The sequence below is a fragment of the Cyprinus carpio genome, unplaced genomic scaffold, assembly GCF_018340385.1.
Source record: "Cyprinus carpio isolate SPL01 unplaced genomic scaffold, ASM1834038v1 S000006753, whole genome shotgun sequence".
Taxonomy (NCBI): Eukaryota; Metazoa; Chordata; class Actinopteri; order Cypriniformes; family Cyprinidae; genus Cyprinus; species Cyprinus carpio.
In genome coordinates this window covers 2,206,590-2,234,017 of record NW_024879352.1, presented here as the reverse complement: position 1 = coordinate 2,234,017, position 27,428 = coordinate 2,206,590, and the positions used below count along the sequence as shown (strand labels likewise).

The window sequence follows — 27,428 nt, the reverse complement described above, 5'->3', positions numbered from 1 at the left end:
TAATGAGTAATTCCCCTATGGAAAACATGAATTTTTTTAGTTCCAGAGTGTTGCCCACAACTGTTCATGTGCAATGTGTCACATGTGATGTCAACAGGCAGCGTCCCAAGGGGGGTTGTGGTGGAATAAAACAGCCTTTTCTAGATGACGGATATGTCCGAATTTCTAAGACAATTCATAAAAGTCTGTTAAATTATTTTTGTGCAAAACTATTTTAATTAGCTAAACATACTGAGTGAAGCTTCACTCAAGCAAGTCACCCGGCAATTCAGCACCATCGAAATTTATTTGGAAATATAAACAGTGACATGACAGATTTTTTGTACATTTATGAACGGTTTTACAGGGTTTTCCTGCTACCTAAATATAATATATAGCTTTGCAAGTTCCACACACACAGATTACACGTCTAACTTTCAGTTCCAAACAATCGCTAGCTTCGAGCTGTTCATCATGGGTTTTGTAAACTAGCTCCTCCCACTACGGAGACACTTGGAACGGACAGATCTCCCGCAGAGACCGACCACTTCCCGCAATCTGTTTTTCTTCGCAACTAGAAAATAAACCGTTCAAAAACTGAAACGTGACTGACTGATACGATCACGCGCAAACACTCTCATGCTCGCTATCAGCACACGATTCGCCGCGGCCTTACCGTGAATATAGCCGAAAATTCACAAAATAACAGCGATATAAAACCCCCGAACGAAGCATCAAGACGAGGGGAAGCAGATAAACGGAGCTTCGTGAAACGGACACACACACACACGGGGGGGAGGATGGTCACCGAATAAATAAACTAAACGAAATACCACAAATACAGAAATGAATGCACTAAATGTGTAAAGGTTGATGGGTGTGTAAAACACACACGTACCTTTCCTCCGCTCGAGTGTGTGGATTTTCGGTGAGGTTGTTGTCTGTTCCCGGGGGACTCGTCCGGTGGGCTCGCAGCTGCTCTGTTCCTCCTCAAACGCAGCATTGCGGCGGCGAGGGTCGTCGTCGGTGTTGTTCCGGTCGGGTTACGTTACAATCACATGACTGTCCTAAAAGGCGGGCTTAAAACCCCGCCCCCGGTTCGTGAAAACCCACCTTCCCTGGGGATCCAAAACAAACGGTCTTTTGGCGCTAAGCAGCCGCCAGACGAGTGCACTGGTGAACGTTCCGCGTGTCGTTCTCCTCGTGTGTTCACGTGCGGCGGAGATGAATGTTGCAGCATCATCCAGGGCGGACGATCGTTGGTGAACGTTACACATAAACGGGATTTTTAGTGGAGCTGGATAGCCGTAGGTCACGCTATCCACCCCCACATGAAGAGAAACGTATCGCGACAGATACACGCAGAATGGCTATTTTGCATTTCAGTTGACCAGACTGGTGCACTTCTACAGTCAAGAGAAATGCGCGTATTGAAATTTTGGAGCGGCTTGCAATAAACGTAGTCTTCCGATTGTTTAAATATATATATCAGTATTACACGTATTTCACAAAATATATATTATTTACATACTCCTTTGGGGTAAAAACGACATGCATTATATTAAATATTAAATAAATTATATATTGAAAAAAAATACCATACGCACACAATATATATATATGACTAAAATTATTTAAAATCTTAAATAAAGAACAAAATAAAAACCAAAATAAATCAATTATGACTGATTGGGTTATTGGGCGGGTGTTATTTGTTTAGTTTTTTTTATTTATTTAAATTTTTGCAGGTTTAGGTTTACCCGTGTTTTACGTACCGTGTTTTTTTTTTTTGGTTTTGTATTTTTAACCTTTTTTTATATCCCTTTTTTAAATACTTTTTTTCTGAAGTCCTTTAAAGAAAGTTGTTTTAAAATCTTTATACAATAAATACATTATAAATGTGCTTTTTATATGCCAAATAAAAAAAATATTTCCTTTAGGTCCCAGAGAAGACTATCCTTGTGTAATGGTCTCACTAATTCATTTATTTTAATGTGAAGAATTAACATGGCCCTTTTCCATGTGTCTTTCATTAGCTATATTTAGTGGCAGTGATTTAATGGAATCTAGCCTTTATAATAGCGATATTTTGTTGTAAAATGAATTCAGTTTTCCCTACGAGTCTGTTCATTATCATCATTACTCTGTGAAAATCTGCATTGCATTGGTTCCATTCTGAACGATTTTAAGTGAAGCTGGACATGGTTTAAAAAAATATGTATATGTGTGTGTGTGTGTGTGTGTGTATATATATATATTATATATTCTAATAAAATTATTTTTTTTTTTTTTTTACTATGTCTAGCTTCACTGAATCGTTTCAGCATGGAACCAATGCAGCTGACACTACACTAAGAGGAACAGGATGTGAGCTGGCTTGTGACCCAAGCCTGCTAGAGATGTCAGGAAATAAGATAAGAATATGAATAACATGAACAAAAACATACACGAATTGGAGGTAAAAATATAAAAGACTAGTCTAACAACAGCCTGGAAGTTGTAAGAATGCAAAATGAGGATGCAACTTTTTGTGGGTTTGCAAAAAAAAAAAAAAAAAAAAAAAAAAAAAAGAACAGGAAAGGGAAAGTTGGGGTGGTGGTTGGTCTCCATACAGAGAATACAAGCTGTGTGTTAGGGACATGTTGGTCTGGTGGGGAGAAAAAGGCATCTGGGACTATGGTTTCTGTTTCCAATTTCTGAAAATCACATTAGCATCATCAAAGATGGTTTAGCTTATTGCTGCTGTTGTCTGTAGATAGAATAATACAATGTTTAATGGTTTAGAAATAGGTATAGTAAGGCCTATCCATATCAGCAAGCAACATTTTTCTGTACATTGTAGATTACATATATAAAACAAACCTGAAATTATCTTTTTTAAATCAATGACAGTAATCTAGTAACAGCCCATTAGATCCTTATAGAGGGTCCGTTGAAAAGTTATCTTGAGACATTACTAGGTATAGTTAAAATTATAAATACTAAGCTGATTTTTATTTTTAGTTTTCCACACACGTCATCATTTAAAGACACAAAATTACAATAGTTACCAGAAAGGTTAATGTGTGGAAAAAAATGGGAAGCCCCAAAGAAGCTATTGAAAGCTTTTAGGAAAGGGGCCCATAACACCATACAACCGATAACATACAAGAAAACAAAAAACTCAAATCCATAAACACAAACTAAATATAAATCACAAAAACACACAGCAAAAAAACTCACGCGAAATGGATATTCTCTCTGGTCTTTTTCTGGATAAGCTCTTGCTTAGCTGTGGCCGGCTGGTTCCCCATCTATGATTAGCTGAAAAGTGCCCCAAATCCCGAAAATCAGCCCAAAGCATGGCTGAGACCAGCTACAATCGTAGTTAAGATGTGGGCTTTCTTTTTTCTCACCAGTGCAGGTTGAATTCAAACTGAATCTTTTGGTATTAAATTAATATATTTGATGCTGCTTTTGAATACGATAGTAAGTTCAACACTATCTGAAATATTGTTATATATGTCTGATAGATGTCTGCACGAATGTAAGTCAGATATTCTTTTCAGAGTGTAAACAGCTTCAGAGTTTTTTGAGAGTGCTTGAACTCTGTCTAGACAGAAGTCGTGATAAATGTCCTTTTATAAGTCTAAATATTCCTTGCTCTCTTTCTGTACAATGAAGTGTTTGATAGCGTTGCATAGTTTTATTTCTTAAAGTCACATTAACATACAAAGTCAGTTGTATTAAAATATTTTTATGGGCCATATCTGTTACATACACGTGCAAAATGCCATTTTACTTACACATAATTGAGAATCAAGATATGGTCATGATATAGATTACACATTTGGGAATGTTTCGAAAGTAAAAACGCCTAATATCAGTTATACAGTGCTTATGACGACCACCCCCCTTCACTCGTGTCCCCTGTCACCCTGACACTACAATACAACATATTTTGTCAGATAAATGAAACATGTTAAAACTTCATTTGTGTTGAACCTTGTTAAGCTTACTTGTAGAGATTGCAGTGGATCGCTCTCGCACGCGAGGAGGCCTGGAAACACACACAATCGTTCAGAATGTAACCAATGCAATGACACTACACTAAGAGGAACAGGTGTGAGTGGCTGGACCAAGCTGCTAGAGATGTCCGGAAATGGTAAGATAATCCCTAACATGAGCATCCCATACATGTATAGCTGTGAGGACAATCTACTATTCTGACCTTGCTCTATAAAATTATGGTGTTTTATTGTTGTTTTGCACTCTGTTAGCTTCACTTGACAGCCGTCGCGCATGGACCCCATGCCATGCCACTAACACTAAGAGGCACAGTTGCGTGGCCTGCCCCGCCTGAGCGTGTCGGCACTCCTCAGATCCTGACTTTCACCTGACCCCCTCCCTCCACGATTGTGAGGCCCACCCTCTAAACCGCTAGTCTTACCACCGCCTGGGACGTTTAAGCATGCTTAAGATGGCTGGATGCAACTTTTGATGGGTGTTTGCAAAAAAACACACCACACCACCAAACAAAAAAGAACAAGGACAGGGAAGTGGGGTGTGGTGTCCTCCTACCGCGCCTCGACGTGTCGTGTTCGGGCCTGTGGTCTGTGGGCGAACCGGCATTGGACCTTATGGTTCTGTTTCCAATTTCTGAAAATCACTTAGAACATCAAATATGGTTTAGCTTATTGCTGCTGTTGTTGTAGACGAATAATACACATGTGAATGGTTTTAGCCATTAGTCTAGTAGGCTATACATCTCAAGCAAGCCACCATTTCCTGTACCTGTAGCGTACACTATACAACAAACCGACATTCTCTGTTTTAAATCCAATGACCGTCATCCGTCACAGCCATTAGTCCTTCTAGAGGTCGTTGTGAAAAGTTTATGCTTGAGAGACATTACAGGTCTAGTTTTAAAATATCATACTAAGCTGATTTTTTATTTTATTTTTCCCACACGTCTCTCATTTTAAAAGACAAAATTACAACTAGTTTACCAGAGAAGGTTAATGTGTGAAAAACCGGGGCAACCCCAACCAGAGCTATTGAAAGCTTTTTCCGGAAGGGGGCCACCCAATCCCACCATACAACATATAACATACAAGGAACAAACAAAACTCAATCCATACACTTACAAATAAATACTAAATAACAAAAAGACACAAGCACTACAGCTAACTGATATTCTCTTGGTCTTTTCATGGAATAAGCTTCTTGCTTCGCTTTGTGGCGGCTGGTCACCCAGCTTGATTAGCTGACAACACCGTGCCACACGAAATCCCTACACACACTCGGAGCCAAAGAAGCACCAGGCTGAGGACCCAGCTACCAAATCTAGTTTAAGATGTTTTTCTTCTCTTTTTTTTTCACCAGTGCCGGTTTATTCAAAACTGAATTGGTATTAAATTAATATAATTTGAGGCAGCTGTGATACTTGTAATTTAAACCTATCTGAGATAGTAATCATATAATGATAGATGTTCTGGCACGAATGTAAGTCAGATATTCTTTTCAGAGCTGTAGAAAGCAGCTTCAGAGTTTTTGAGAGTGCTTGAGACTCAGGTAGAGCAGAGAGTCAGTGATAATGTCCTTTTATACATCTAAATAGTTCCTTGCTCTCCTTTCTGTACAACTGAACAGGTGGTTTGATAGCTTGACAGGATGTGTTTATTAAAATTCGCATTAAATACAAAATAGTCAGTTGTATTAAAAGAGAAAATATTTTTGGCGTACATATCTGTTACATAAAGGTGCAAAATGACATTTACTTACACATAATGAGAATCAGATATGTCATGATATAGATTCAACATTTGGGAATGTTTCCGAAATAAAAAGCCTATATCAAGTTATACAGTGACTATGACGAACCAACCTCTTGCAATCGTGTCCCCCTACCCCTGACACTACCAATACAAACATATTTTGTCAGATAAATGAAACATGATAAAACATTCATTTGTGTTTAAATTGTTTATAGCTTACTTGTAGAGACGCGTGATCCATGACATGGTTGGAATGACTGACTGAATGAATAATAATGAAAATAGGTTAATATGAATTAATAGCACTGCTGTGTTTGTGAGTGGACGTCTCAGACCGCAGTTTCTCTTGCATGGCACTAGAGGACAGTGTCGTGTCAAACGAAGACGATATCGACAGCCCAAAGCACTCAAAGATACAATAAATTAACCTGCCCCGTGTTTGTGATTGCAAGTATTCCTACGATATGCGGAGTCCATTTAAAGGACCCAGGCGTGGATTAAATCATTTGCTCATTTTTCACTTTACTTTGTGAATTGGTCCCCGATCGTTCGCAAATACAGTTTGTTGAAAGTCATTGCCTGTTTGCAAAGATGGAGGGCAGAGGGGACTTGGGCCCCGCAGTCCACTATATGCTCAGTTGAGGGGTATGTCTTCATTGATCATAGATATGCTTTGAGGAGCTTCACCGTGACGTGTTTGATATGTAATTAGGCTGCTGCGCGAAATGTCTTCGTCTGTTCACGGTCGTTCATTCAGATGACTGGGTGACGATGCAGTCTGCCGTGTCTGGGATTCAAAACAGCCGCCAACCTAAAACAGCATTTTTGGGCAACATTGGCGGTTCCAAAGTCATACATGGTCGAAACGCGCTTATAATGCGTCTCTAGAGATTTTAGTCTATACAGCTTTGGAGACACATTTTATTTCAAAGGCAGTGCTGGTGCTGGATATGGATGAAGTGAGCAGTGACCATAACCAACCACTGCTTATTATCATCTAGTAAATGGGCTTTATTTATTCACTTTTAGATGTATTTCTACGCCTTATTCCTCAAATTACTAGTGCTATTGAAACCTTATGTTGTCTCAGCGGTAGCTTGGTTTCCCATAATAAAATCTAGCTATTTTTTTTCTGACGGATCACAGACCCCGATTTTTAAGTAATTAACAATTTCACCTAAATTATTTAATTATTTCCCATTTCTACTGGAGTCCTTTGCCTATCTGACTGTGAGAGACAGACTACCAACCATACTCACAAAAAAGTGATAGACACATTACGCAATAATAAGACAGTTTCTTGTAAAGAATATGGCGAGGTATTTTTTATGATCTTTTTGCTTTTTTTGTTTACCATCTTCAGTATTTTCAGATGTCATTAAAAATAAAACCGACCTGCCTGTGCTTGTTTTCCCAGATTTGCTTCTATATAATGTTTTTCTCAGGGAGGGGATCCAGGCAGAAGAGGGCTATCTCCTTCCTGTCCAGGCTGAGGAATGAGCTGCAGACAGACAAACCTGTTCTGGCTCTGACTGATAATGCTGAGGACACAGAGAGGCCTGGAATGAATACATGCGAAGACAGCAGGACCTGATGGAGGGATGGGAGGCCTGTGAGCTGGTTCAAGTCTCCATGGCTCTATGTGGAGTGTTACATGTACCGGAGGATCCAGGAGGCTCTGTATATGAAGTAAGGCAAATCAGCTTACTCCGTACATTATGAGCAGTCAAAATTTCACTAGATATTATACTCAAGTGAAATTACTAAAAATACTGTGGTTAGTGTCACAATTTACTCAATTAAAAGTTAACATATCTTAAAGTTTAATTGAACTTTAGCATTTTAATAGTAAAAAGTAAAATTTTCTCCAATATATTTAATTAACGATATACTCAATCATCAAAAAGTCATCAGTTAATTAATAATTATTACTGTCAAAGTTTTACTCAAAAGTCAAAGCATCTTAAACTTGAATTCAATTTAACAATTGAATTATTTATGATTTTTTTTTATTAATTTAATTATTTAAAAAATGTTTTTTTATTTATATTATTGTAAATTTAGTGTTTTTTATTATATTAGTGTTATTTTAATGTTTTTTATATTATTAGAATTATATAACAAAATGTTTTAAGAGGAGTGGTTAGTAAGATGTCTCTTCACATGACCATATAGCAATTAAATTTCCAAATAAAATGGTTTTAATTTAATTTAAAACAAGTAAAAAAAATTCATGTGTACACAATTTGACATGTTAGTTTAGCAATAAGCGGATAAAATGGATGGATGGCTGGCTGGATGGATGATTATATTATGATATCTATATAGATAAATCCAAGGGAGAACCTAAATATGGACAGGTCTAATGAATGTTAAAGTATGACTTGTCTTAGAAGCAATAGTGTAGTAATCCGTGAAATCGGGTTCCATCATTACTATATACCAGACCACTTGATGTGACATGCATCAAGGCGAAAGGCTAACGTTCAGTTTGAAAGTGCCGAATCTTAAAGGGTCTTTAAGGTATGTGTTTGGTGCGCTACATTATAATTAACCAAGTGTTAAATTGTACTCTCGCTCCATGTTGCACTTTCGGTATAGTTGAAATTGTTACTGACGGGTGTGCTCATTACTTTGTTTTCCACTACCCACCAATGGAAAGGTTTGGACTGGTTTTAAAGAGGGAAAGACGGCAAAGCGTTCTTTGAATCTCAACAGGCTGCGGATAAAATCCCTCGTGTACGATACCTTGCATGGAGGCCCGTCGTCACGCCCGGAACATGGAGAAGGACTGACCTGAGTGCGCCGCATGCCGATACGACAGCTATTCCCGCTCAAGTTACCTCCCAGGGTCATTGTCTCCGGAGTTTACCTTTCCTAGTTTGCGGGGTCTCAAAGCATATAAGGATCCCTGCCTTTTCAAAACGATTGTTTATGTGCAGGCTAGTGTTCTCGAACTACAACCCAGCCCTAAAATACTATGAAAATCATCCCTGTCCTTTGTTTTGCGTGAAGGATGGAAAAAAAATATTCTATATCTGAGTTCAGTTAGCCATAACTCACAAGCTTTAAAAGAGGTCACATCTATTAATGTTAGAAGAAAGAAATCCTTTTTAACGCACAATGACAGTCCAGTTTGTGGGTGGTTGAAGCTAACATGTCCTAGCGTGCGCTAGAGTTTTTCCCAGCTGCACTTTTTGTAGACTTAATGGATATAGTACCGCGTGTTGGTGAGACAATAATTGTCAAATAATCTGGTGTATTGGGTGGTATTGGTTGAAGTCCTCATCTGTTGGGGAACAAGTGTTGGACTCTGTCCATCTCTGGCGGTCAGGACAGAACTCACGCTCAAAAGGGTCCAAAGTCCCATCGATTCCTTTCCTGATCATCCCAGCGCTTACAATCACTCCTAGTGGATACTCCAAGCAATAGGTTCTGGTATCATAGTTGCTGGTTGCATGCTTGCAAGGATCCAGATCGTTCAGTGGATAAAGAGATATGCCAGAGTGGACATTGTTGTTAAGGATAGGGACGACGCTGTGTTTTGAGCCTTTTGTTGTTATGCTGAGCTAGGTCCCCTGCTAGCTTGTCTTGTGTTCCCCCCCCCCCCCCCCCCTTCGCCGGGATTAGGCCAAGCAACATCCTATTTCATGTGCCAGGATCGCATCCCGGTGGTTCGTCTCAGAGTCGTCACCTAAGACAGACTTTTTAGTGTGTGGACCATCATGGCAGGACCGGTAGGCATCCAACACCTCCAGCCCGATACACGCACCAGTTGTGATGTCAGCCCAGCTGGCGGCCGTGTGGAAGCAATTTCATGAATGAGGGGTACATGGTGTTCCTCAACATAGACCACGGATCGTTTTTGGAACCCTTGCCATCCCATGGGGTTTCGGCTGGACAGTGGCGGGTGGATGGCGGCTGATCGTCTACAGCACGCCGTCATTCTCCAGGGCTGCTGAATCTGATCTCTCGAGAATTGCAAGAGGTGGACCGTAGAACTACAGGACGCTTACCTTGAGATAAGGAAAGGGGAGCACACGGGTCGTTCCGTTTTGATCAATGCAATTGAGGGGGGTTCCAACCTGCCCCTCTCTTGCAGCTCCTCATGACACTGAAGTCTGATGTTTCATATTGTGGGCTTACAGCCAGGACCATGCTGGAGAAGCTCAGCTCGCTCGGCATGGTCCCAGCAGACTGGGATGACTACACTAGCAAATATAGGTCATGTGGTTTACAGTTTTTGGCGGATCGCACCACAGGAGTGACCGTCGAGCAGGTCTGTGTTTTAAAGAAAGTAGAGTCCCTCACCTGAAGAAGGCAAGTACCAGGCAGCAAGCAGATGAAGGACCTAAAATGCACTAAGCGCTGGTTCAGTTACTAGACATGGGCCAACAAATGTGTTGTTGTTTTAAAGTCTGTTGGCTTGGAAGTTTTTAATATGCAACAGTTGTTTCATTTGGAAGCCAAATCCCGTAATGAATCCTCCCGATTTCTGCATATCAAGACACCTGAAAATAATCTTTAAACCTAGACCTAATGTCCATTGGGTAAATTGGCATCATGGCATTTTATTTGAAACCTAGACACTCTTTTGATCATGAGTTTTACCCATTCTATGATCTTTTTTGTTTTGCATTGTGGAATTGTATGGTTTAGCTGAAAAATACTGTGCCATTATATATATATATATCCATATATATATATATATCTATATATATAATATATATTAGTCACAGCCATCTCAGAGAGTTTTTTTACTGGTTTACAACCTTTTGTATTGACTAGCAGATTTTTGAAGATAGAGTTTACCAGGTTGTGTGAAAAGTTGCACCCATGATTGATTTAGATTTTTTACAGCTTAATTTTCTGGAGCCTGCTGGAACCAGATTCTAGTCAGAGATACCTAGGCGTATTGTACTGCATCGACGAACATGTTAAACATAAATGCCAAGCGAGTTTTTGACCACCTGAACATGCAACTGAATGTGAAAGTTTCCAGAGCAAAAAAAATATATTATATTATTTTTTTAAATGAAAACTCTACACCTTAATGTAGATGGTGTATTTAACAATTCGATTTAGATTTGCATTTTTCTCATTTCCTCTCTGACCTTTCCACCTTTTGAGAGCGTGCAATCTTGTTAACGTTGTTACAAGGTGTTTTTTTTAGTGTTATTTGGTGTGTGGTGGATGCTGGTCCTTGGCTTTGTAGTCCAAGGAGCCTTTGCTTCCATTCTACAAGAGCACAAAGAAAAGAGATAAAAAAATAAAGCAAAACCCAAAGATTTAACTGCATGAATGATGTAAATCACGTGAACGACTATCTTTTTGGGTGTTTTAGGTGGGGTCAGTTTTCGTTCAATGCTGTTTTTTCACTAAAAATACAAGAGGCCATGGGTTTTTTGGGTCTTTGAACTGTTTTCCAGTTCCCTTAACCTGGGCAAGAAGCTAGAGCCTGGACTAGAAAGATTTCAGCTGGGCCACTGACACCAGCTGACTTAATCTTGAAAGCATGATGGTGAATATTCTTAGTTTGTTCCCCCCGTTTTCCTTTTAGTGTTTTTCTCCTCCTCAGAAACCTGCAGGCAGGCAGATTGTATACATTCCTTTTTTGCGTACTCTCATACACACTGTGTCACCATAAAGGTTTCAGCAATACAAGTTTGTCTTTTATTTTTTGCAGCTCTATTTTGTAAAAGAACTAATAATTGCTAGCAATAGCCATCAACATGCTTTAATTTTAATAACATTAGCAGTCTCGGCCATTGTTTTTGGAGACAGTGCTGTAGTATTTTGTAATTAAAACAAATTATCAAAAAAAAAGACAATTATAATCACATCTTGGGATTGTCCTAAATTCGTAAGTTTTTTCCCTACCAAGTCTCGTCATTTATATTGGATCAGCAAATAGACTACAATAATACTGTAAACATTGTGATATTACTACTTGCAATTTGTAACTATTTTTTCTTGCTACTATTTTAAAATTTGTTTTAGACTAATTTTCCTTGCGCGTGTATTAACTTTCTTTCTTCTTCTTTTTCCTTCTGACACCATGACGCCCAAACCTTGTGAACATAGTGTTTATTTTGCGCAGCAACACAGAAAGTATTACCAGGAAATTTAAAATACTAATAGTTTTCCTTTTTAAAGATAAATCAAAACTCAAATTTAGCCAAATGTTCCAAACCAAGACAGCCAATTTCATGAGAAACGCACGGACACCTACACACACTTTCCATTTCGAGCTTATATAGTAAAGTACCACAAAGAAATTATTACGACAAACAACAGATTTTATTTTTCCCTTCTGTAGCTGAGCTGCAATATTGGTATTTCCCTTAATTAACCTTTTTGCAAAAATCTCCTCAACAAATGCAATCAATTTCTTTGAAGTAAAAGTTTCCCACTTGGGGGCCACAGATAAAGTGAGTTTTAAACAAAAAACACAACATCACCTGTACAATCCAAAGGTCTTTGTGTGGCAAGTAAAAAAAACATCAGTTGGGTGGACCCAACACCTTCCTATCCCCTCTTGTTTGTCCCTTTAACAACCTAAAACCACATTGGTGTTTCGCATGTGACCTTCTCTGAAGAGTGACATGCAGCTCTGAACTGAAGCCACCTACCGAGTGACTCCCCCCACCCACTATTACACCCGCACTCCCCACCTCACTCGACACCTCGCGGTGACAGACCCCGCCAGTATCGCACCTGTCTGTCTTAATGATTTGTTTAATACCACTAATTTGTTTACCCTCATTTTTTTTTTTAAGGTCCCACCCAGACCCACATGTAAAGAGGTAAAAGGACCACAGAAAGGTCGACAGAACTACATCAGTGAGGGGAAATGCCCATCCAGCTATACTTTGTGGGGGTGGTGCTAAAATCTTATGAGATCAGAGGGACTTATATAACTGATAATCTAAACAACTGATTCATTTCTTTTGTGAGTTTCCACAGAAATAATAGTGTGGGGGTCCCTTGGGGGGCATGTGGGTCTAAAGTGGTCTCCTCAGGGGGGGGGGGGGGGGGGGGGGGGGGGGGGGCGTAATGATCCTGGTTGTGTGGTGAGTAATAGAAAGGGTGGGTGGGGGCACTCGTGTGGGGGCATCATACGTCTTGACTGAAACTATATCTCCAGTCTTTCCTCGAACTTTACAGGTTTTGCTCATTTGGGGAGGGGGGGGGTGCTTTGTGGTGGGCCTGGGGGGGGTTCTAAGAGTGTAATATTTAAGGGGCCACACGGACAAAAGGATTTTTTTTTTTTTGTGTTTTTTTGTTTTTTGTTCGAATAAAATTTATCAGTTTTTTAAAAAAAATACGGAAGAACTAAAGAGAATAAGAAAAATTGGAAAACAAGAAAAAGTAAGTAAAGAGGTCTTTTAATAAAGAGAAATGAAAGAGAGGAAAAATGAGAGCATGAACAGAACTCGCAAGTCTATCTTGAGAAAAACGGGTCACAACTTGTGGGGGTGGGGGGGGGGCCGGGGGGGGGGGTAAAGGGGGGACTGTATTTTGTTAAGGAGGATTAGGGGGAAGGGCAGGGTGGTGGGTTGGGAATACAAAAGCAGAGACAAAGACGTTCGGAGGAGGGACTTTTGAGAAAGAAAAAGGTAAAAAAAAAACATGAGACTGGAAAAAAAAATAGAAAGAAATGTGGGTCTTTTTTTTGTGTATTCTATATGTTTTGCTCTTTTTTGACAGCATGTACTTTAAAAAAAGAGGAGCTCATTCTCTCCGCGGTTGCTTGAATGGGTTTTTTCCATGGTTTGTCTGAAGGTCAGACCTCCAACAACAGCTGAGAGGCTTGCTGTGCCCAGTCAGCGTACGCAGGACCCCAGCACGAGTCCCAGAAGAGATAACCCTAGGAGGGGGGTCTTTTTTTTTGATTTTCTTCTTCCTCCAATTCCCCCTTCTTTCCCTTTTCCCCCGTAATTCGTTTTTTTCTCTTTCCTTCTGCTTATTTTCTTTTTTTCCCCTTCCCCCCTGCATTTCCTGTATATTCTTTTCATTCCGAGTCTCCCCGGACTTCCGCCTGCCTCCCTCCGAGTCCCCCCCCCTTCTCCCCTCCCCCCTTCCCCTTTTGTCCATATATTTTCCTTTCCCTTTTTTTTTTTCTTTTTGTCCCCCCTCCTGTCACCACTTCCCACACCCCTCTCGACCCTTTTGTACCTCTCAAAGTCATGCAGCAAACCTTTTGGGGGGTATCAAGCCCTCTCCATGTTCCCGCTATCTGTGATAGGTCTCCTTAGTCGTTCCCCCAACCCCACCCCACAAACCCCTCCTCAGCTGCACCTCATCCCCCCATCGTGATGTCCCTATGCATCGGTTGGATCCTCCCAACCTCGTCTGACCCCGTACCACTCCCTGACTCCGCCGCTGTTATAGAACATAAAGTCGTCGTCCCAGGGGTAGCCTTGATCCCTACCATGTCTCATTCTTTCTTCCCTTGTATCGCCGCATCCACTCCTCTGGGCTCTTTTCACTGAGCCACCCCGGTGTTCCTACTACCTGGATCCACACCGCGTTCTACCTATACCCGCCGGTACTATCAAACATTGTCAGCACACCGGCTACAGGTCTGCTGTCTACATTAACTGTAGCTCCTGTCGTTCTGTTTCAATGTTTTTTTGGTATGTGGGGGGATTGTTTTTATCGTTGAACATATCAAACAACCTTTCTTCCAAAGACAAAAATAATCTTTACCACACTTCATTTAATTTTCCATATCACCACCTTTAGGATTGCTATATTTTTTTCTTTACTAACTTCTATAAAACATTTGTAAATTTTTCGCACGTTCTACCATTTAATCAGCCTCTTTTGTTCGGGCTTCTTTGGCGGGGACATGTCTCCTTACAAATGTTTGTTTAGCACCTCCACCTCCTGTTTTGTATACCTTCTTCCACCTACTTGTTACTTTTTTCAGCACCTAACATAACACAACACCTCGCATGTTAAACCCTTTCTTCCACACATTTATCCCCATTTGTCTGAACATGTTTTCACAAATTGGCTTCACAAACCATTCCATTTTTAATCCATAGAGTGTCCAATTATTCACCCACTCATTTCCCCATTTAAATATTATTGATTATTAGTTATTCCTATTATATTTTAATAGCCATTATGCGCGTCTGAACAATAGTTAAAGTGTAAATGGCTATTTGACACAAACAACGGTTTTCATGATATTTCATGAACCTTAGAATCCCTGCAGTTGCAGTAACATCATCTTTTTTTTATGTGACTATAGGTTGTGGCTATAGGATTGTAGGTTTGTGGATGACCCCGCAGTTAATGCTAGAATGGCCTTTGGGCATTGTTTTTAATTCTGGTGGTTCACACATTTCTTCCTTGCATGTCATCCTCACGTGCCTCTCTGACTAAATTAGAGTTTATTGTTAATGTTCGAGGTTTGTGCTGGTTAATTATTAGTATTTCTTGACTTCCTTGTAAAAAATAGGTTAAGTATTGTAAACACCACCAATATGACATGGGTCACGTGAATTAAACACCCGGCACAGAAATAAATGTACATTTGAAAGAGTCTCTGGTCCAATTTCTGTCTCTAGACCTTTATGAAAGTACGTTTAGTGAAAACCACTACACCAAACAGGGGACGAACATTTTTCACTTTCAGAAGAACTGAGATGAGGTATCTAGGGGAAAGTTAATAGATTAATAAAACCTAATGGCGGCATGTTTTAAAAGACTATTATTAAGTAAAAGCCTATTGTTTTAATTGGTTTGTCTCCCTTCTGACAATGGATGAGAATATTACGGGTTCACTTTAAAATGTGGCCAGTTCATCCATTTTTTTGCTGTGGAGGCTGCTTGGGGCACCCCAAATGTCATGCACCAGCACCTGCAGGTCCTTTATTTTAGTTATGCACTGAAATCTGTTGGACATCAGACGTAAAGATAACATAAATATTTACAACACATACTGACAATAGGCCCAGTAGGAAATGGGAGGGTCCACACTTGGTCCGCCAGAGTGTTTTGCAAGTCACGTGACATATTCTCGCTGGTATATTTACAAAGTTTCCTTTTGTATAATTTATATATAGAGTTTTATTTATTTATAAGGGATGCACAATGGTATGGTACCATATTGGTTATTGCACAATAAGTATTGGGAATTTTTTTTTCCCCGCATATTGAACCAGTGTTAGGATAAGTTATTAGGCATTACCTCTTTTTTTTCCCTCGTCCCTCTATTATAATAAATAATGCTGTGAGTCCTAATTCACTTGTCACCTTTAACAATAAACTTAAAAAACCCCCTACTGACTTTGAGCCTGTATGTTTTATTTTTAGATGTCCTTCGACTACACCTCATTGCTTTTAAAAAAATCTCGCTACGACTGGCCAATCCTTATCCACTTATCGATATTTGTGCCCGGACCTTTGACCTAATGGTGCCAAACTTGAGGGTCCTTAATTTGCCGCACATGAAGCTTTATTACTAGTGACGTTATGGTACAACAACAAAGTCAGTTTTCCTCTGCAGTAGCGAGCTGTCTTGGTGCTTAGCCTGGTTGCTATCTCATTCACTGTGCTCGTATATTGCTCTATCCTTTTCTGTCTGTAGGTCCCAGTGTGTTGTGGTATCTCCTCAGGCAGGGTGTTGCAATGGTGTTGGTTGCAGTGGACAGACAGGAGCTGGAAGCAAGAGGCACAGGCGTGACAGAGAAGGAGACCGATTATGTGCAGGTGCAGTGACTCGCCTTGGGCATCAGTATGGAGTCTGGTCCTGTGCGGATGTACAGCTTTCTCAAGAGGCATCAGGAACGGGTATTTGGATTCACAGTCTTGAGAAGGCGACAGCGCTATGATCTGGTAAGTGCCAGATTGTGCATGACTCATTGCCTCTGGCTATAAAGCATTACTGGAGTCAAAAAAATTGGTCCCTGGTGGAGGGAACTGTCATTAAAAATCTCATAAAATTTATATTTCTTCAAAAGAGAATAACACATCAATGTTGAAAAGTGAGGTCATGGTTACATGTCATGCACTCGGCACGTCCTTGAGTAAAAAAGGCTGGGTTCTGACGTATCTTTCATTCACATGTCCTATAGACATTCAAATGTTTGTACAGTGTTTCATGCCAAAAACATTGTGGATTTATGAGAGCTTCACATTTTAAGCTATTGGGGAAAGTAGCAATAAGAGGCCGGGGGCTTAAATGTCCATTCAGGAACAGCGGAGGACATTTGCCACTTATTAGGTCAATTGGTAACATGAGTGGGTAAAAAAGAGCCTCTCAGAGTGGGCGTGTCTCTCAAAGTCAAAGAGGGCCCGAGGATGCACAATTCCCCACCCAATGCTGCTGCGGAAAAAATAGTGGAACAATATCCAGAAGGAGTTTCTAGGGACAAAAATTGCATAAGAGTTTGAAGTTCTCAGCATCTACGTTGCATAATATCATCAGAGATTCAGAGGACTCTGGAACAATCGTCTGTGCGTAAGGGTCCAGGCCGGAAAAACCTACGGCTGCCCGTGATCTTCGGGCCCTTAGACGCACTGCATCACATACAGGAAGCTACTGTAATGGAAATCACAACAGGGCTCAGGAATAGCTTCAGAAACATTGTCGGGTGAAACACAATACACGTTGCCATTCGCCGTTGGGGGGGGGGGGGCGGCTAAAAATCTCTATAGGTCAAAAAAAGACAGAAGCCATATCCAAACAGATCCAGAGTGGCAGGTGTTTTCTCTGGGCCAAGATCATTTAAACTGGACTGTGGCACAGTGGAAAAACTGTTCTGTGGTTCAAAAACAAACAGAATTTGAGGTTCTTTTTGGAAAAACTGGGACGCCATGTCATCGGATAAAGAAGGACAAGGAAACACAAGTTGTTATTAGCGCTAGTTCCAGAGCCTGCATTCTGAGGGATGCGGGGGCATGAGATTGTGGCATGGGCAGTCTTCCACATATGGAAAAGGCACCATCAATGCTGAAATGATATACAGTTCTAGAACACCATATGCTCCCATCAGACGTCGTCTCTTTCAGGGAAGACCTTGCATTTTCCAACATGACGATGCCAGACCACATCTGCCTCAATTACAAATCTGCTGGCGTAGAAGCAGGCTTCTGGGTACTGACATGGCCAGCCTGCAAGTCCCATCTTTCACCCTAGATAAAAACATTTGGCGCATCACAAAGGGAAGAGCGACCAAGAAGACTCTAAGCCAGTTTGAGCAACTAGAAGCCTGTCATTAGACACGAATGGGACAACCTTCCTATTCCTAAACTTGAGCAAATTGTCTCCTCCGTCCCCGACTTTGCGACTGTTCTAAAACGAAGAGGAGATGCCACACAGGGACACCATGGCCTTATCCCAACTTTTTTGAGATGTTTGATGCCATGAAATTAAAATCAACTATTTTCCCTGAACATGATACATTTTCCGTTTAAACATTGGATAGTCATCTATGTTGTATTCTGAATAAAATATGAAATTGGAAAACTCAAATTATATGCAGTCTGGTTTTATCACAATTTGTACAGTGCCCCAGCTTTTTGGAATCAGGTTGTACATTTATGCAGTCATTTGGTCTGTTTTTTCTCTACACCAATGTAAATATATCCAAAGAACTGTTTTTCGACTACTATGCATGTGCCCTACTACTGGCTGACATTACTGTTTTCCCTTACTATATAGTCGGGGGACTTATGCTATTTGGAATTGCAGCGCATGGGTTTGCATTTACAATGGGCAAACGCCAAAGATTTTTGGGTGTGATGTGAAACGACATGAACACAGAGATTTTACTATAGGAAACATGTCAAACTCAATGCCCACAGGACCACAGGCCTAATTCTTGGCCCGCCACTCATTTAATGTGGCCCGCGAGAGCATAGATGTCTTTAAACTAAAAATCTAAAATAAAAAAACTAAGTAATCAATTTTAAAAATCAAAAAATGGAAGTGCGATCAATACCAAAAATTTATGTTTCTTGGCATTTCGATTTATACACAGAATTGACTTTGGTGTGCTTTATATTTGATCCGCAATGGTTAGGATTAGGGGTGTGAGGTTTCCGTTGATGACTGCGTGATGGCTACACTACGGAATAATGGGACCTCATCAATGCTCGAGCACCTTGCGGAAATGGCAAGCAGCACACATGGAAAACACGGAGTATCCATTCATGTAACCAAAATTACAACAAAATCAATGCAGCTTTAAGACCACCGTACTTTTTCTCATTGGTATAGTAGTTTGAAGGAAGTTTTCTATGGAGTTATTTAAGTAACAAAATGTTCAGAGTGCATTTATATAGCCTATGCAAGCGAACCCATCTAAAATGCCGTTGAGCACAATCCTCTCTGTTCGCAGGTGGATGCCCATTCATTCACAACAAAAACGCGCTCTGCTATTGGGTCAGACTTAAGTTCTGTGCGGGAACATTTTTTCCTTAATTAGATGTCACTTTGATTTTTTTAAACAACTTTTCAAGTCAAAGCCTTATGCTTTCAGAATAACCATTTCAACTGTGGGAATATGTGGCACAGATACTCATCCTTGCCTGTTCTCTTACTGTCCTTCCTTTTAAAGCTGTTAGCAAGAGGTGCAACTGAAAAGTCTCACAGGGGCAGCCCTGATGAAAGGCTGCCTGATTATGTACAAATGAAGCACAGATGTTTCTGCCTGCACCTTATTTTGCCGGTCTGTATGCATTGGAAGGGGGGTGGCGCTTCCGGGTGGATTTGGTAAAAGGAGAGGCCCGGTAAGTCGTGTTTGGAGCTTGACCCTTACCTGACAGCTCCTGATGAGCTCGTTCCTGGAGCAGGTTACTGCTGCTGACGTTAACTGCCCAGTCTGGTGAGGCAAACTGACGCAAGGAAACTGGAGGAAAATGACGGACGTGTAGTACCTGACAACTGGGTGTTAGGACCCACTGGTGTGAGGGGAAGTACAGTAAGTCACATGGAGTGCAGACATGATATGAGGGACTAAGGATGTTTAGGGGAGACAGACCAGTTCAAGCGACCGGACAGCAGAGGGGAATGCAAGTACAGAGTAGATACATTATTACTTGCAGCAATGTGGATTGGGTTTCTTAAAAAGATTTGGTAAAAAAATCCCCTATAATGTTATAGCCTATATGTAAATGTTTACTATAATAAGATCCCGGCCAACAAAATGTTACACAATCAGATCCTGATCTACACAGCGTTTTTCAGTCAAGTCATGAGTGAAGGATATAGTGTTGGGCAATAGTTTCAGGGAGTAGGCCAGTGTTTAACAAGGGGACGGTGGTGATCTGCTCTTTACCAGTTTACAGGTTAAGTGGTTTCTGGCCACCCAAGATAGCTTAGTAACCTGCGTTTTACCAACATTTAATCTATTCTTTATTTTCATACTGTTTGGATTCTCTGTTGTAGAATGACAGTCATCATTATGAGTGTCCATGCATGGTTTTATACAGTGGTTTGGATGTCAGAGTGTATGTGTTTGTGTGATATTTTCGGGCTGAGAGACAATAATCTCTATTTAAAATTTCATTTGGAGCGCTGGAACAGCATGTACCTGCTCTCAGCGCCTTAATAAGATATGCACCTGTTGATGCGCTGCGATGCACTCTTGGTGGCTCTGACGGGAAACAATATCTGGACATATCGCTAATACAATGTTAAAAAGAGGGAACATCTCTGAAAACACTGATCTTAAAAAAAAGTCATAATCATTTTACTGTTAAGTAAGAATTTGAGGGTAAAAATGAATGATCAAAAACAAGGCCATACACATTCATCGGCTGCCTTTAGGTAACAATTGCCTATGGTGTCCAGCGACCAACCATGTGCACTAGTGCCAGAAACAGCAGGAAAGAGGAGAGATGCCAAGCATGAAGACTACGCAAGTGTTATGAAGTAGGATGGTGAAAGGGAGTACATAAAAGAGATTCCGAGGATTTATCTCCATTCTTCTCTCTTTATTTCCCACATACACCTATATGCACCATCTGTTATGATACTAGAGACGATTTTCCCCTACTTCTATCTAGGAATCTGCAACATTCAGAATTTTCAGGTTTAGTTCTTAACTTTTCCCTAAAAAAAATAAAAAAAAACCCCCCCGTGTTAATACAATTACAGTTCTTTAATGTGTGGCATGTGTGTGAGAGAGAAATAGTAATTTTATATTTAATGTATTGCATTATATTAATTTCACTTTTTATATGTAATCATTGTATTATTAATAAATAAAATTATAAATAAAAAAATATAAATTGCTTTGGATAATTCACATGGAAAAAAAAAATAATGCTGCATCCTGTTAGTTTTAACTGAAATTAGATTTAAAAGGTTTTTCTTTTGATTTCTGAATGGGTGCAAAAAATCAGGCCATGCCAAACTTTTAGTCAACTAGTTTAGGATAGACTAAAAGTATAATCGACATGTTATCCATTGCTAGGTATTCGTACAGGACGCGGAGGGCCGCGCTATCAGGTCGTGAGAGGAAAGAGGAGCAGTACATGAAGATCCATAACAAGTAGCTACAGTGAGCAGGATCCAAACCGTACCAGTTTGAGAACAGCTCCCCGCGCGGACAAGAGGACGAAGAGCAGCGGCGTGTGGTCAGTGCTTTATGCATGCCTCCTGACCATGTGCTGGTGCTGCTTCTGGGGCAGAGCCCCCCGCAGTCTGCTCACGACAGAAACACAGCCGCCCATGAGTACACCGAGGTCACCATGATGTCCCCTGCTCACAAACCCTGGCTGACAAGAACTCGTCCCACATGATTTGCCTGGGCTAAGAACCAGTCCAGGTAACCTCCTTTCAAAGATCAATTAAAGTGCAAACAACAAGGGAGAGAGTTTTTTAAATCTGAAGGAAGCACTTCTAGGAAAATGAACCCCCAGTGACCAGCTTTATTTTGCCAGTTTTTGTAACCGTGGCAGCAGGTTTCGACAGCACAGGTGGCAGAGATTCAAATGACAAGGTCCAGGTGTTGAAGATCAAAGAACATGGTGTTTTATTACAGGGATCTGTGCTGCGCCGCAGTTTTGATTTGGCCTCCAGCTGAGTTTGCACACATTCAAAGACTTTGCTCATGTATATTTGATGTTCAGTACATTGTCTTAATAAGTCCTCCTCAGAGAATAAACAATTTATCTTATGAGATACGCGGACCAACTTAAATGTTGTATGAGGGGTGCACAACCCTAAAATGTCCTGGTTCCATAATTATGTTACTTGCAAGGTGGAATTTTGTTTCTCTTATACAGCACCAAAGAAGATCATTTCAATTATAGGCAAGGAAATATGCCCCGTGAAGTGGTGCAAGCATCCCAACTTTAAGTAATAGTAGTAGTCTTTACATTTGATTTGCAACCCATTCTAGGTGTTTACCTCAAATCATGGGGGCAGTTGTAGCCTAATGAATGAGAGTCGCGACTTTGTAACCCCAAAGGTTGCGGGTCAGTCTCAGGTCCGGCAGGAGGTTGTAGTGGGGGGAGTGAATGTCCCACACGTCTCTCCACTTTAAAAACCACGACTGAGGTGAGACCCTTGAGCAAGGCACCAAAATCCCAACTACTACAAACCCCACAGCATTGGCTGCCCACTGCTCCGGGTGTGTGTTCACGGTGTGTGTGTGTTCACTGTTGTGTGTGTGCACTTGGATGGGTTAAATGCAGAGCACAAATTCCGACTACGGGTCACCATACTTGGCCACACTTCACTTTCACACCCCAGTCCCATTAAATTCACACTAAGGAGGGACATGACTACACAACTTACACTTCCATTAAAAAAATTGGGGGTTGTTAAATGTAAACAGAAATATTGAGAAATCTTACTTACAACTAATGTTAACTACATTTTTATATATTTTATAATGTATTTACTCCTGTGATGGCAAAGCTGAATTTTTCAGTATTGACTGACCTCAAGCTTGTCAACAGGGGTCCAGGATCTCTCTCTGCATGATCAGATTCAGTTGTTGGAGAGCTCTTGGCTGGAGGTTTGTGATCGGCATCGGCCTCATATGGAGGTCTATTCATTCACCTGGGAAACTCATCTTGCTCAGGATCTCATCCTGTATAGGTACTGGATATTCTGCACCTCCTCTTGTAGTAGGCCACAGTACAATCAGTATTTCCATTTTTTTTGTCTGGATCCCTATTTGGAACAACTCATTTAGTTAAGGCTATAATAAAAAATCTAAAACTTGAATCCAAGCTAAATGACTCACTCTCGCTGTTACCAAATCTACTTCATCTAGTCCAGACATGGAAAACTGTGCAAATAATCACATTTGAGAAGCTTTGAAAGCACATTAATTAAATTGTTTTGAATTCATTTAGTTTTCAATTAACTGTAGAAGATATAATGGAAAAGCACTAACATGCCGTGACAGAAACCTGCGGGGACTTCGAATGAAACTCAGGGCTTTATTTTTTTTTTAGTCTCAGGCAATTTTGCTGTTAGTGTGATCGTGGGCTTTTGGAAGATGATCCCCCCCCCCCCATATTGACCTGATACATTCTCGCTATATTGCTTATTTTTTGCTTCAATTTCATAAAGAACATTGAGTTGCAATGTAGATTTTTTTTTTCCCCATGCAGAAGGGATTTGGCCCAGCAGAGGGGCATGCCTCACAAAATAAATGAATGAGTAAGAAATGAAAACTAATTGTTAAAAAGGATGTGAACTATTTACCAGAGTGCCTAGTGCTCGCTATTCAGAAGAACCATGTCACAAGTAGATTGTAATTAAAGAAGACCCGGTTGGGAAACAGGCTCCTTAAAGGGTTCTGAAGAACAGCGTCATCACTAAGGGAATACGGAATCTAATCAAAAACCAGCATCCCGTTAAAAAGATGACGGATTGATAGCGTTAATAAAGAATCCTGGATGACGGAGGAGAAAGGGTGAGTAAAAATTTGATAAAAAAAAGATAAGATGGCTGAATGAGAGAAAGGAAGAACTGCTAAGATAGGATAAGGAGCTAAAGAAAAGACAGATGATCTAAAGAGAGTCCATTAGAGTCCGTCTTTGCTCTAGAGCAAAGTAAACAGTAAAACAGCATGTACAATGTTTGTCAGCTTCACTAGAGGAGGTGGAAGCCCGTGGAAAGAAAACAACAGCGGCGATTTTAAGGACCTATTGCAATAAATGAGATAAACAATCTCTTGGCATTGGTAAAGAGCTGGTCTACCTCTTTACAGGAGCGAAGGAGAATGTGTCGAGGGGGATGACTGAGATTTTCGACATGATCTTGGCGGACTGTAACGCTTCCGTAGTCTCAAACTCAAGCTGGAGGAATTCCTATGTCTCAAAGCCATCGTACTTCTCCAATTCTGGTGAGTCTGCAAGTCACAGAGAGTGAAGGAACTTTGTGATTTGAGTACTTCAGGTAATCTTCCAGAGTCTCTTATGCTGACCAAGGTGGCCTTTATTCTCGATCAAAAATACAGTGGCCTGGTTTAACAGATTTTCTTTTAGAGTGTGGACACCTATGATAGGATTTTATTCGGCACTCTCTGTATAAACATGTCTCTAGGTGTAAAACCCTAAACATGTCTTAGGTGTCAGTTGATATGAAATGTTTAAATGGTTTTTGTTTATCTTTTCTAGTCTGATCATGGTGGCATTTTCATTCTGTTAATCAGTTCAGTGGAGCCCCTGATCAGGGACAGCTTCATGGTACAGTGCATGCCTGGAACAAACATCACTGATGCCCCTCATTTACTGCATCAGTAATCAGGTGCCTCCCTACAGCTGCAGTGTCAATCGACGTCAGGCCCAGCTTCCTGCTGCTGCTCTCACACATCAGACACATGAGGTAAGAACAGATAAGAAGATTAACAAACATCATTTCATACACACTACCATTGAAAAGTTTTGGTGGTCAAAAAGATAATCATTCTTTAAAGAAATTAATACTTTTGTATCACAGCTCCCATGTTTTTTATATAGAAAAAAAGAGGGTTTGAAGAGGCTTTACCCGTTTGATGGGACCTTCTTACATTCATAAGTCAATCATTAAATATTTTTTTGAATTATTACTGCTTACTGTCATTGCTCCTTTACATTTGTTTTTCTTTTTTTATTTTTTTTGAAAGCACACAAAGAATGGAGCACTTATACCGAATGCAATGTACGAATCGAGTTCCCACTGTATGACCTTTTTATAGAGATGCTGGACGTCCCAACAATTCCATTTCTTCAGTTACAAGTGCAGCGACTGTGGGCACAGAGTGAAGAAAAGGACTCTTCGTCTACACCACAGTCGCCACAGCAGCGCAGCTCCTCCAGAGGTTCCTGGAGCCCTGGCGCCCAACACGGCCAGAGTCCAGAACCCCTGATCTACTGTATTTCAATCCAACAACTGAGGAATGTGAAGACTGTGAACCAGTCAGTGCTGTCTAATGCGATCTGGTGAAGATGGAAACTGAAGTTCTCCTTTCTCTCTCTCCTTGTGCCTTATCAGAGAACACTTTACCCGATTCTGGAAAGACCCATCGATTTATAGAAATGAACACATTTTTAAAACCGTAAAAACATATTTGAAGAATGGCGTGGCAGGTTGTCAGTCTTCAAATTAAACCTATACAGCTATGGGTCACTTGATTCATTAGTTCTGTAAGACATGTTTGAAAAAGTGGGGTCAAACTTGTGTGAAAAAGGGCTCTTAGGCCTTTGTGGCGCACTGAGACAGATTTAGTGTAGAAGCTGCTAATTTTCTTAAAAAAACAGGTGAGGTATTACTTGACATTCCACTGTCAAATCTGAGCTGTCAGTCAGAAGTGGAATGTTACCATAACTGTTAGACTAAAAGACTCATTTTTGCAGCATGTGTTAAATTTTTTTTCATGTACTAATTCTATATTGCATTATGGCAATAATAATAGTTAGGTATAATTACAAAGCAATGCTTAATATAAAGTAAACATTTACACTATAATATAAAGTGTGGAAAAAAACTGACAAAACTGAAAACAGGAGAAATGTTGAACGGCCCTTGGAACAAAGAAAAAGTCAATTTATGTAAATATATATATATATATATAATATATATATATATATATATATATCTGCTTTATTTTAAATATGTTAGTATGTAATTTTAACTCAATGGGGGAAAATGCTCTGTGATTAGGGTGATATTAGTGGCAAAATCTTTTTTGTGCAAAGACGTTATTGGTCGGTTAATATGACAAAATGTTAAAACACTATTTTTACTGTATTAAAGTGCTGTCTTGGTGGTTTTATGGCCATGTTAACAGACATATAAATGCTGATTTTTCTAAGCATTTGTGAAGGCTACATAACGGCCTATAATCACATGTACACATTTAATGCAGGAACTGACACTGTCTGCCTTGCACTAGATTGTCATATTTTTTCCTCAAATCTGTGTCTAATAGTTTAGTCATAGTCCAGTAGACTTTCATTTTATCAGCTATTTACATTTGATACTTGAATGGTTATGATTTGTACAGTGTGTTTTAATTTGTAGGAGGACCTAACTGTGGAAATGTTAACACTTTGGGTGAAAAATAATTATAAAGGATAGAGTTTAAAAAAATACATTTACCTAAACATAATAGCCAGACTAGCAAAATGTATATATATATTAAATGAAAAGATGTGTCTTTATTGTCAGTATTAGCAAACTGTACATACAGAAATAGACATCGCGATTCATAAAATGTTTTTGTCACCCTGTAATTGTCATTAACACACAAAGTAAGATACAGTAAGTAGATAACGGTAATAAAAAGCACACTTCTCTCATAGAGCTACATAAGTGACTGTTTTACATTTAAATTGAACAATTAAAAAACGTGAACTCCATGCCATAAAATAAAAATGAAAATTTGATTTGGCATGCCAAATATTATTTAAAATAATTCAAAAATAACCTTTTTTCTACAATTTTAAATAATACAAAAATAAAAAATAAAACACTTTCCTTAGCCCTAAGCAAATAATTATGGGCCATTTTCTTGGACGGTATAAGTGCCAGTACCTTAGCTTATGTCAGTGCTATTAAGTACATAATTATATACAGTTTCATAGTTTTTTCTTCTGTTTCCTTGGGACAGAAAAGGTTAACCAGTTTGGCTGTCCAACACTACTCTACATTGCAAGGAGTTCAATTGTACTCTGTTTAGTGAAAAATGAAATTAGCAGCAGTAACGGTACAGGAACAGGAACAATCAGGCTTTGGATAACACTAGTCCATTCTGTGTCCTGCAGTTTAAATATGAACCAGAAGAAGGCATTGCTAAATTGTCCTCCTGCTCATACAGGCGGTGGGCCGTTTCATTGTAGCTGAGCATGGGATGAAAAGACCGGGCAAAAATTGTTCGCGATGGGCCACAACTGTAATCCTGCTCAGTCATGGGCACCAGACAGGTTCAGGCCCACTATGAAAAGCAGCAGGAGCTGCAAGTGGCAGAGCTGCCCTGAGCACCCGCAGAAAAGAAAGGGCTGGCAGCGAGCCACAGCAGCGCCACCTTGTGACCCGGAGGAACCAGAGAGAGACGAAACGCAGCCAGAACCGCTGGGCAACCTACAAAAACCTATAATAATAGATTAGAATAAACTGATAAATACTCAATTTCACAACGGAAATGTTGTGAGTAGCACAGAACTTTCTTCTATTCAGTTTATCATGTGAAAGGGGGATTTGTATTAAAAAGTATCCTTTTAAATTAG

General features: G+C 40.0%; 2 pseudogenes; one reads left to right on the top strand and one right to left on the bottom strand.

The window, feature by feature from the left end:
- Positions 1 to 20,536: 20,536 nt before the first annotated feature.
- On the top strand, positions 20,537 to 25,069 carry LOC122144722 (annotated as a pseudogene).
- A 1,907-nt stretch (positions 25,070 to 26,976) lies between these two features.
- LOC109113050 overlaps positions 26,977 to 27,428 on the bottom strand; it is a 117,608-nt pseudogene continuing 117,156 nt past the window's right edge.